The sequence below is a fragment of the Pararge aegeria genome, chromosome 19, assembly GCF_905163445.1.
Source record: "Pararge aegeria chromosome 19, ilParAegt1.1, whole genome shotgun sequence".
NCBI classification, from domain to species: Eukaryota; Metazoa; Arthropoda; class Insecta; order Lepidoptera; family Nymphalidae; genus Pararge; species Pararge aegeria.
Window position 1 is genome coordinate 5,023,710 of NC_053198.1, and position 13,268 is coordinate 5,036,977.

Here is a 13,268-nt window from a genome sequence, read left to right on the forward strand (position 1 = left end):
ACAGACAATGACTTCCTATAAAATTGTATGATAGCTAAAAAACTTTTAGCAACAAAGGAATCTTAGGTTAAGGCTTAAGGCCTTAGAATCAATGCAGCTTACTGAATTTATTAATGGGCGTGTCAAATCAATAATATGATCATACTACATCTAGGTTAGCAAACTCTTCTTTCTTAAACAGTATTGTGACCGATTATGTGCCATTGTAGCCAACAGTTAACTTAAAAAAACATTTTGTATAAGTCACATTTTCATACTTTGAAACATTTAATACCTACCTATTATATAATCTCAGCAGAAGGATAGTTATGGTGTGACAAACCTCAACTAATTAATACCCACACTTGCAAAGATATTAGACTGTAATAGTTTTAGTTAGAATTTAGTATCATATACATTATTTTACTTAAATACATTGAAATTCTCTCCTATTCTTTCTTATTCTCATGTGTATGGTGTGCACAGTCTGTACACTTAGCTTGACTTGGTCAATTGGTGTATATACGAGTATAAAGAACTTATTATTATTAATATTATACGTCTTATAATATGAAGATTTTTTGCAATCTGGTTACTCTTTAAATAATAATAAAGCAGTGATGGCAGTGTCGTTATGGCTTCAGCCTGCCTTTCAGGGGGGGCAATTTTGATCTCAGGCATGCAATCTTTTTGGAGTTATGTGCGTTTTTTAATTTTGGTAATTCAAAATGTCACTTGCTTTTATGGTGAACTTGCATGCCAAAGAAATTTCCACAATCTACTAATATGCACTAGGCCAGCCTGGACTGGAGGTGGACTAAAGGCTAAACTCTTCTCATTCTGAGAAGAGACCTGTGTCTTGTAGTGTTATGTAATGGGTTGATAATAATTATGATTATAAGGATTCTTTTAGTGGGCCATAAATGTTATAAAATAATCACAACATTGCAAAAAAACATTGAATGTTGAAATCCGTGCAAAATAAGACTTTTCTGTTATTTGGAGTGGATCTTCATTGCTTGAAACATCAACCATAGGCAAATATATCTATATAACTTTAATTTTACCTAAGCAATTAATTTTATCAACACAGACTTTTTAATATCACCTGATTCCACTTCATTTGTACAAGCCAGGCATTGGGAAACTACCTTTATGAGAATGCATGGAAAGCCATCAATCACAGCTACTATCAGTTTCATATTATGATGGTAAATAAAAACTCACTAATCCACATTGAAGCAGCATGGACGGTGTTAAGCTCTCAATTTCCCTCTTTTAAGAGAGTTGTTATGTGCCAAGCTGTGGGACGTCAATTCACAAATTATTATGGTTTTACAGTTTTATATAGTAGTATGTGCACATCTATTTGGTTTCAAATCAATGTGTCCTGCCAACACTTAGGTCTCCTTTAACCTCTTTCTTTCTTTCCTGTCCTTTGCAGTGCCGCACTGTAACAATCCTGCTATCTTTTTTTATGTCATTGGAACGCAATTCACTTGTCTGCCTTATCAATATTAATAATAAAAATGTAAAAATTTGAATGAATATTTAATCACTCTAAGGCTTAATGGATCTAAATGAAGTTCAGCACAGAGATAGATTATAATCTGGAATGGCAAATAGACTTCTATTTATCCTGGCAGTGTTTGTTTTTCACATACCAAGAGTGGATTGTGTATATTTTGGTAGTTTTGGAGGTTAGAGAATAACATAGGTATACAAATCAAAATTTTCTTGCGAACAAAGGCGCTGGCAACTACTATTATACTATTCTATTCATCCCAATTTGTCCACATTGGCCATATAAGTTCATACATTGGAACCTTTGCTAATGATTATTTGGCCAAGTTGGCAAAACGCGTATGCAGCCTTGCTCGGTGTTTACCGCGGTTCGATACTGGCCACTACGCCAATTGAGCGCATCCGCATTTGTGTCAGAGGACACAAGCACGCTCCAAGACGCGCTCATCTTTGTCCAAGGTTACCTCACCGCAATGATATACTAAACCAAAGATACACACTTCACAGAGGACCAATAGTGATTCAGTGTGTGTCCAAAGGAAAAATGTCGAATGCTTATTTGTTTAAATCAGATCAAACCAATCCAATGAAATCCTTTGTCTTCTGTTTTTTTATAAAAAAAATCGAGTAACTTAAACAGTAACAGAGGGTATTATCCAAAATTCATTGTTATAAATAGTGGTTTATACAACGTGTAACAGAATCACAAAATAATATTGAAGAATACATAAGTATATTTCATAAAGAATCATCCTGTGAAAATATTAAATCAAAATAGGCATATTTATTTCTCCATACAAACGAATTTAAAGCATTCAAGTGTTTACTTATGACAACCCTATTGAAGATAAAACAACGACGCGGGCATAGTACATACCATACCCTACGCGACGTGAAAAATAAAGTGACAGAAGTTACATAATTTTATTTTTGCATGGGTTGGGCTGTATCTGATTTCTTTCAGTGAAAACTATGGCAGTAGTTTACTTAAAAACTATTAGCGTTTCGGTTTCACAGATAAGTCTCTGAGACATTACATAATGTAACTCAGAAGAAGTATTATTGCGGTTTTCATTTACACGTTGTATACAATTCAGAAAATGTGGCCCTTGTGGTAAATTCTTTATTTACCTAGTAACGAATCTAAGGCTAGGAGACCTTTTATCATTACGTAATGCACAAGAAAAGAGACGCATATCCAACGAATAGTTAAACCTACTACTAGTCTACGTAATATAATATTAAAGTAATAAGCAGGCAGCGCCGTAAGATTTTTGTCCTTACAGCAATTCCCGAGAATTCCTCAAGAGTCGCGACCTCGTCGTATCAATAACAGATTTATAGATAATTCAAATAGCAACTGCGAATCGATGTTACATTTCATTTTTGTTTTTTCTTTAGGCTACAAAATAGTTTCAGGCACTATGACTACATTAAGAACTAATTAACACGGCTTGTGTAAAGATTTTTTCAAAAACGTTGGAAATATGTTGTTAATAAAAAGCATTTCAACTACGGAGTTATTTCATGAAGGGTTAGATATACGATTGGAGAACATCGCAGGTAAACAACTCAGGTTATACTACAGATATTCAGAAATACCTCAGCATCTTTGTTTTTTTTTATATCAATGCCAAATAAACCGGCGTGTAGGAAAAATACCTACACGCGCGAGTAGGTTGTTTTTTATTGCGGACATCGATCATAATAATAATATATCCTCACCTCACTGTTCTATGTATTTCCTGTCCTTTTATACATTGCACTTGCCGTAGATCACCGTCCATACCGGTACCCTTGTACGAACTAGCACACCTCGTCAACTTTGGACTTAATGCTCCTTGTTTTAAGCTTGATTTGTATTCTTCGCTGTAGTTTACTTTATAGGGATGTAGGAAGGGCCAAAAAGTATCGATACATATATCGGTAAGATAAGTCATAGACAGTGGGTATAGTTGACTTTTTTAGGACTGAATTCTGGGTGTTATGTTCACTGTTAAAAATGAGATGATCTAGATTTTTTATATCGTTAAATAAAGAAAATATCGCCAAAAAATCGATCTATAGATCTTTTTTATACAAGATAAGATTCATAGGATTACCGGAAGGAAGTACTATACTACCTTGAGACGAGGAGTTACTTCGATCATGGTTGGATGTTATGGTTGGCGAAGATGTTCAAAGCGAGATAACTGAACCCGACTGACATATCCACTTAACCTACATAACCCCTATTCTAGCGCCAAGATCTAGGTCTATAGACAGCCCGCGACATACTTAACTTTTCTCTAAATCGATATATTTACGTCAAGTCTTTCATTTTATATGGATAAGACAGGTCGCGGTACTGGATTGTACGAGCTAAAGCTCCTTGTATAAAAGTTGTTCTGTCTGACCAACTGACAGACTGACTGACTGACTGAATAACTCACTGAAAGCTTTATCAACGCACAGCATAAACCGGGAGGTTGAGTTTTGCATACTGATAAAGGATTTTTGGAAAATGCATCCCCTGAAGGGGCAAAATTTTTATGAAATTTCAACGAACTTAACCAAGCGGGAAAAAACTAGTTGTCTATTCACAACCAACTTGCTTCATATAAAATTTTTCTCTACACTTTCATTTTGCACATATTAAAATTTGTGCCTTTTAATACTACATTTATATGAATATACGAGTACTAAATGAGAATCTTTTGAATAGCACGAACGCCAATGTAGGCAAAAAATGAGACTCGCCAAGTTATTCAAACTGTCCCATTCATACGTCGATGTGTGAAGTGAATCACACAATGTTTATTATATGGGATGGGATAGGTTTATAAGGTCGGCCTATTCACGTGTTGGCAATGACCGTAACTATTAGCTCTGTGGCGATTCCTAATGAGATTTAGAACGAGTTTATATATTATTATGGTTAAAAATGTACATTATTATACAGTAATCCGATAAATAGCTGCATGCTATCTATGCGATGTCTATTTATTACCTTTCATGGCTAAATTATAGAACCGTTCGTCCTGCTGTTTAGCAAAGAGATAGGTCGCACACTGCTCACGAGTATAGGCTACTGTTATTCAAATTTATTCATGTAGACCTTATTACACTGGTACTTATGAAGCTGTCATACATTTAACATGTTAACACTAATGTTGGTGATAGTGATAACTGCATTCGTTAAATTAAAACTGAAGCTAGGAGGGTCACAAACGCGTCCTGGTCTAAAAAGAGCCCACAACAATCTTAGCCAGGTTTTTTAGTTATTATATCTCACAGTCGAGTTAATATTTAGCTATGAAGTTAGAGCAATTCATACCCGATGTAATCTTTAAGGTGATTTAGAATAAAAGAAAATTTTGGAAAACCTAACGTAACAGCCGAGAAAAAAAATTGTATTGGAATCGCTGCAATTCGGGTTCAGGTTGTGGGAAATAGTCAAGTGAAGACAATAAGAGTAAAAAAAAAATTTAAATTTTTTTTTTGTCACGTCTGACCACGGCTAATCAAATCTAAAGGCACTCCTTGCATAAAAATGTATAAAACCGTTTAGGCAGTATGCCGTATGTAAGATATAGTTGTTTTCCGTAGTTCGTATACGCTAAATTGTATTTTATGACGTCACCCACACAACGACACTTACTCAAGGTACTGAATGAATCAAATACATATACCTACCTCTTGCTTTAGTCGTTCGTAATCGTCTGACGGTTCGTCTAGCAAGGACCTCAGTCCTCGCTCTGACGCAAGTGGTCATACTTCCCGTAGGATGTCGGGAATGAGAGCGTGTCCTTATAAAGCCGCCGTGGGTAGCCGCTGCGGACTGAATCCGGTCGGCTGTACTGTGTCTAATGGTCAAATTTAATTTGCAATCGTTGATATACTAAAACGAAGATATACACTATCATCACCAATCATAATAAGTAATGGCGAGGGCTTCTGGAAGAAATCTCCTCATGTCCTGTCCTTATTCATATTTATTTTAATCTTTGGTACTAAATAAATAAATATATAATGTCCTGTTGATGAGCAGTTATACGTATTCGCTTTTATACTAGGATGCGAGGACACTGCTCTATCACGTTTTACCAACAAAACGTGATAATAACCATTGTGGACGTTGCCAATTTCCTTCTCCGGTACTAACAATTACTAGTCCGACCTCGTTAATGAACTCAGGACCTCGAGGTGCGTGGTGTAACACGACAACCAGTAAACCAGTGAGACTGCTATAATTATACACTATAAACTGAAGTAAAAAGAGTTTGACATTTCCCAAAAAAATGCGCAGTTATGTATATAGAGCATTTATGTAAATATTTAAAGAAAGCTCGGTCGATTACTTTAAGTGAAGCGTGTGTCTGGTTTGACCACAAAATAAAAAAAATCGGTTTTGAGTTTATTAAATGGTGCCAGCAGTGTCTTACGCGAGCCAGCGTTAGTTAAACAGTTACTCTAGCTTTGTAGCGTGTCTGTATTTCTGCTTAGTATGTTACGGGTCCCTTGTTTTGTTCTTTAGGTTGAAATTGACTCGCAATCTCGTAGCATAGGTAAATATAAAGTGTACCACTCAGGGCGACTGCAAGTAAATGCCACCTTATCGCCACGCTGTTAGAGCAGCTATCTCATTAACAATCATGATAGTTCGAAACATCTATACTGTTAAGTACTAGCTCCTTTTACGTATTTGTTGCCAGCTGCCTGAAACTACTCGCTTACGGCTGGCCTCGTAATGTTATATCGTAAACCCGAATGGCAATAAAATCTTTGTACTGATATAAATACAGACTATTTTGGCGTGCATATATTTGGCGCGGTACCCTCAGCTAAGAACCTAGCATTGTAATATGTTGTATAACTCACCCGTGCTGTAATGAGGATATTATTCAGGACCGTCTGAGCGGTAGCCCGCAATGCGCTATGCTCCCCTGGTACCATGGTTTAATGTAGAAGCTTTAGACAAGCGTCATGTAACTTGGTTACGCAATGGTATAGAGCTAAGAGACTGTTCTATAAGTTTTACAGCTTTCATTCTACTTGTAGTACGAGATCCCGCTGCAAAATCACTACGTTCATTAAGTAGTGAGTCAAACAAACATTTTTACATACTTTTATGATTAGGAGAATACACTGATAACACCGCAGCCAGTCAAAAGTGGCCGCAAGTAATTTTAATTAAATTAATGTTAATTAATATGCAAAAAAAATTTCGTTCACCTCTCTTTGAAATAAAATATCATCCACATCATAACAATGCATGTAAAGAATTCTAAAATCCATAGGTGCCGTTGCACACTGGGCCGCAACTACCTCGCAGCCAGGTGTAAGCAGGTAATATTTTGATATATTTATACGTTTGTGACTTACACGGATGTTCTTTATATCAAATTAAAGCTAATTTTTTTTCTAATATTATGTTATATTTCTGCCTGTGAAAAAATAGCCGCAAATTAGGAGTGCTATCTGTTAAAAACGCGAGATATCCGAGATAAAATGAGAGAGAGTTAGCGCGCAACGCCACTTGTTAGATGAGGATGGCGAATGCCAGCTGTGTGAGTATTTAAAGCCATTGCGCATGCGTCGATAGATAGGGTTCTCAGCCGGCGGCTCAAGCAATAGTAGGAACGACTTTACATTTACTCCAAAATTATAATTATGTAATGAATATTATGGAAACAAAAAACTGAAAATAATAAGAAATTTATTATAGATTATTATAGATTTATTTATAGATTCAACGGTTAAAATTATATCAAAATATTAGAATTATAGAAACATTAACTTACTTTTATTTTATTACTACACAAAAAACCCTTCTTCATTTTTTTAAATGTTAACTCATTGATCAATGTTAATAAATAAATAATATCAACAGCGTTGTGTATAACGAGCTCCAAAACGTGGATAAAATATAATAATAACTCAGCTGCATTGTTTAGAACCCTATCTATCGACGCATGCGCAATGGCTTTAAATACTCACACAGCTGGCATTCGCTATCCTCATCTAACAAGTGGCGTTGCGCGCTAACTCTCTCTCATTTTATCTCGGATATCTCGCGTTTTTAACAGATAGCACTCCTAATTTGCGGCTATTTTTTCACAGGCAGAAATATATCATAATATTAGAAAAAAAATTAGCTTTAATTTGATATAAAGAACATCCGTGTAAGTCATAAACGTATAAATATATCAAAATATTACCTGCTTACACCTGGCTGCGAGGTAGTTGCGGCCGATTGTGCAGCGGCACCTATGGATTTTAGAATTCTTTACATACATTGTTAAGATGTGGATGATATTTTATTTCAAAGAGAGGTGAACGAAATTTTTTTTTGAATATTAATTAACATTAATTTAATTAAAATTACTTGCGGCCACTTTTGACTGACTGCGGTGTTATCAGTGTATTCTCCTATTCATAAAAGTATCTAAAAATGTTTGTTTGACTCACTACTTAATGAACGTAGTGATTTTGCAGCGGGATTTTAGACTATTGTATCTACGTAGCTTTTGAATCGAAACGTATTACAAAAAAAAAAACTAAAAAATCTTATTTTTTATATTGAAAATTGGAATAATCTTCCCAGAATAGTGTATTGTCATCGGTCTTCGATATGTCTATAAAGTTTGAAAGAAATCTGACCGTTCAATGTGGAACAAAATCGAGCTCAAAGGGGTCGGTTACATACAAACATACAGGTGAAGCTAATATAAAGCTTGTAAAAAGTTTTAAATCGTAATATGTGTTTACCTCTAGGTAAAAATATATCCATGCCTGTAATTACACCGGCAATCACGCCCTTCAAACTGGAACACAGTATTGCAACAATGCTGCTTAGCGGCAGAAGTAAGCATGGTGGCAGTACTTCCCCGGGAGAGCTCTTTCTAGAGAGTTGCTATGTTTTTAATTTAGGCATGTTTTCAAATCATATATTTCTATTGATATTCATCTTACTTTCACATCCTAATCGACTTTATTCATTCATTCGTTAGTGTCTCCGCCCACAGTGAAGGATTTAGGCCCTAGTCCACCACGCAGGCCCAGTCTGGTCTGGCCTCTGCTTTATGCGATTCATTGTTCTGGTACGATGTCATACTCCCGACGATATGTCTGCCAAACTCCCTAACAAGTTAGTTGCTATCATCTTAGACTGTATCATAACTTACCACCAGGTGAGATTGCAGTCAAGGGATAATTTGTAGTGGAATTAAATAAAAGCAAATACTAAACAATTTTTTATTATGACGTTGACAGGTCCACAGGCGCGTACTCTTTGTACATGCATGAAATCACAGTCTACCCTACAATGATTTGAAAATAAGTTTTTAAAGCAGAGTAAGCAAACTACCTTACCACGAAGAAGTAGCAACGATGGGGTACCCAACCAATTGTCATTGAATAATTTTTGCGATCTATTGTGTTTGCTGTGATTGGTTCCCATCTAATGCTGTCAAGCATAGCAGCAACCAATATCCACCAATCCGGGCTGGGCCAGCGTGGTAGACCATCTATACCCTTCTCATTCTGAGAGAAGACCCGTGCTCTGTATTCAGCTGGTAATGGGTTGATGGTGACGACTTGCAACACTTCGCAGGAACCTGTGTCCATAAATTTGAGGCCAGCGTGGTAGACCACGGCCTTCACCCTTCTCATTCTGAGTGTATCATCATGATCAGCAACATCAATATTGGATTTGCTAAGCGAGGCAAATGTAACGAAGTTCTTGTTAATTTGATACATATTCTATTATTTTAAAGTAGAACTACTATATGTGTTTTCCAAATGTCATAAGACGTGGACTTTCGTTTTGTAACCAAACAGTAAACACCCATTCAGAAGGATTTCTTGCTAAATTTGGATCATCGTCATCATCGCGTCAACCAATTGACGTCCACTGCTGGACATAGCTCTTTTGTAGAGAGTATCTCCATCCATACAAAGAATTGCCACGTAATGACCACGCTTGTCAGGCGGGTTGGTCATCGCAGGGCTAGACTGATCGCACCGGTCTGTGCCATTTATTTAGTCTAGCCAATTTGAAGTGGTAATACCGCCACTTGTCGGTCGCCGGTGAGGTTGACATTTTGGAAGGCTAACTGGTACTAGGCTCCCACTAACACCCCAAATTTCGATAGAGAAAGTTAAAGCATGGAATAAATCAGGCGTGGTCTGATATATTATTTAATAAGCTGTAGGCATGAAGATTTTTTTTATCACGTAACAAATTTATTATGTGGGTGTAGATAAACGGCGGATTTCCTCTCTATAAAATTTAAGCCAATGATATAATATGATAATAATGTCACTGGTTAGGGCAGCGATTAGTTAGTAAATGGCTACCACATCGGAGAACGGGCGTTGCGGTCCCAAGGTGCTGGAAAGGTGAACTCGCACCGGGAAACCCAGCGTTGGTTTTTGGTCCGTGGATTTCGGTACTGCCTATAAAACACCTATGTCCAGCAGTGAACGTCAATCGGTTAAAGTGATGATGATGAAGATGACACTGATAGGAGATGGCACTAGAAAATGTAACTTCAAAAGTTAAACGAATAAAAACGCGGCAGCTGATGAGAAAATCGATTACGTCTCTAACGGCCCGTAATTTCGTGTAATATCGAAGTGGAAGCAGACTGCCGATGGCCCCAAGGTCGATAGCAATAGATAAGGTTATGCTTGCCAGACGCAGGGTTGTACGTTTATTACGTAATGCGTTCCGAAAACAGAGGCTGTCGCGGAAGCGGGCGCGGTCTCGCTCGCGGGCAGTTGTGACAGGCGGCATTTTACGACCAAATTCAAAGGAATACATGCTAAAACATAGGATGTTTATGACTCAAATTAATAAATAAATATACCACGACAATACACACATCGCCGTCTAGCCCCACAGTAAGCATAGCTTGTGTTATGGGTACTAAGATGACGGATGAATATTTTAATGAATAATATTCATAAATACATAGAATATACATATAAACACACAGACACTGAAATACATTCATGCGCATCACACAAACATTTTCTAGTAGTGGAAATCGAAATTAATTTCATGTTAAAAGAGGCTTTTTCTTACTAAAATTATTTTCATTTTTACACAAAGGCTCTGGCTTCCTCTGTTCGGCGTCTGTTCATATCATCATGGTTATGAGGTACCTCAATCAGCCAAAGCAATCGGCAACGACGTTCACCGCGCTACTAAAGTACGCGCGCGCACTTCGGATTCTTCGGACAGTCCGCCACCGCCTATATTTGGGGGAACGCTTATGCTCGCCAGACGCAGGCTTGTACGTTTATTACGTAATGCGATTCGGGTAACGCGGGAGGCTTCGACCTGCGCGGTTACATCAAAAAGATACGCGGCCCCTCCCAACAAGAGATAGATAGGTGGCAGGCGCTACACTTCACTCCGTTAAATTTCAAAGTGTCGGACCACTTGGTCTTAAAAGTAACTTAATGGTGCTTGAAATTTTGATCCCTTTTTGCTGTGTAATTTGTCTTATCGCCGTGTATTAGAAAAGGAACAAGGAAATCAATGTTTCGTATATTTTGACATCGATTCTTTGAGCTGTTTTATAAGGAACTTTATGTTGCTATACATGCGTACCTTTAAGCAAAACCTGTTCACTGAAAAAACGTTCACAATGACCTGTCTTAATAAAGATAACTCTTTCTAAAAGCTCTGAAATGTTCGAGCTAGCTATGGTATACAGATATCTACAATTTTCTGTTTGAGATTCATATACCAGTACATACCTACTTATAAAACAATACGTAGTATATAGACATGAATACATATCAATGTAGGAAATCCGGAAATGACCCCAAGAAATTACCAGTAAGAATCTCTCCTCGTATGAAAAAACTATTTATATATTTTTGACAAAGGCGGGGTTAATGATATTGCTTAGAAATTGCCGGTATTCATTGAGAATATGTACGATTATTTTTGGAGAGATCGCCGTTGTTTAAGCGTGCAGCTTTATGGGTTATATAATATATTGCGTGCGCTATTCTTGCTGAGATAAGCTCTCCAGGCGGCAAGGGACGTATTTCGGCAATAAAGCTCGCTGACTCCGAAATATCCCGAATTCCGTACACTAGGTACGGTCCTATTCGATCCCAGACACGTGCCGTGGCTTCTTATTTAACGAAGTTATACCTTTATTTTCCAATTTCTCCATCTGTATTTCAGTATTGATTTTGCGGTCAGGCTTCCATCAAATAAGACGTTCTAAGCTTAGTAGCGTATCCTTAGTGTGTCGTTTTCATGTAAATTGTAGCGGTCTTCACATTACCGAACTAGATGGAGCCACAAAAATCCTGCATCGCGCTAGCGAAGTTTTCACAAAAATTGACTTAGTATATATATATACAACTTCCAAAGATGAATGTTCGGACCTCGGTCCCCGAGCGCGATCACCCGCTCGGAGGAAGATCTTCCTATTGTTACGGTCGACCGTCTCACCTTAGCTCCTGTACATAAATCAACGTCACCACGGCGTTTGCGTAATTCTAACATTTTATTTGGATGAGCGCGCTTTATATATTCCTTCATACATTCGGTATTGTCACTAGATTGCGCTCTTCCGATTCCATGTAAACCGCAGTTAACTTTAACGCGATCGAATAAGTAAACGTTGGTAGAAAATCTCACACTAGGTTTATTTGTTTCTTTTTTTCCTATGTTTGGCGCAAAAACGACCTTAACTATAGACAGAGCTTTCATCGTGTAGGGCTTAAATATACGCTGCTGCATTAGAGTTTAAAAATAGCCGGAAATTAGCAATAGCAGAGCACTTTGCGAACATGAGAAATGGAAAAAATAGATTCGCCTTAAATGTATACGCCTTCAAAAATAACCTCTTCATTAACAAAATCCTCTTAATTAATGCCAGCATTGATTATTATGCCTAGTCATCTAAGATACAGGTCAACACTACTCAATCCATGTTCCATTATAACTCTCTCATATTTCACATCTGCCCTACTTTTCCCATCCTTCCATTAGCGTTCGTAAAAGTTCGTAAAAGAACCCGGTTTTGAGCTGAAAATAATATCATCGCAAGTGAACGTACACAAATTATATGTATTATTTCTCTTTAGCCATCGTCTGCGACTGCGTCCACATAAAATATATTTTAAGTTATTCCATTTGCCATGGTCTAATCTATAACGCGTAGTTCCTCAAAAAAAATTGTTTTTCACAACATAGTGAGGAAAACTATTTGCCTGAGAGTTCTCTGTATGCTTCTTCAACGGCTTGTGAAGTCTACCAATCCGAACTTGGCCAGCGTGGTACAATACGTCCTAAACCCTTCTCATTCTGAGAGGAGACCCGTGCCCTGTAGTGGCCCGTTAATAGGTTGATGATGGTGAATTGATATACGTAGGGATTTCATTAAATCTCCCAGTCTTCAATTTATCTCTTTTGTTGAAAATGAAACCCTTACTACCTTACCCTACGCATGAGTGAAGTCAATAACCTAAAAATAACCAATAATGCTGCTTTGAGTGTAAAGACCAACATAGCACACCAGTATCATAATGTACTATGACATGGATCTATAATAAAACAATTATTTATTTAAGCAGTTCAATAAATTATTATGTTACGTTCAGTAAATTTGATGCAATCCGTTGATTACACCGATTGCATTGCAATAACTCTTATTGGATGACGTTATCATGTATTATTTACTTTGCAATGTTACCAATAAATTGACGGTGATTAAAAACTCAATTGCTAATTTTTATATTATTTTGAGGGT

The 13,268-nt window shown here is 37.1% G+C and overlaps 1 protein-coding gene across 5 annotated transcripts in view; it reads left to right on the forward strand.

Annotated features, from left to right (window-relative positions):
• Positions 1-13,268, forward strand: part of LOC120632007 (sodium/potassium-transporting ATPase subunit alpha) — an 83,329-nt gene that overhangs the window by 679 nt on the left and 69,382 nt on the right. The gene's annotated exons all lie outside the window — the stretch shown is intronic.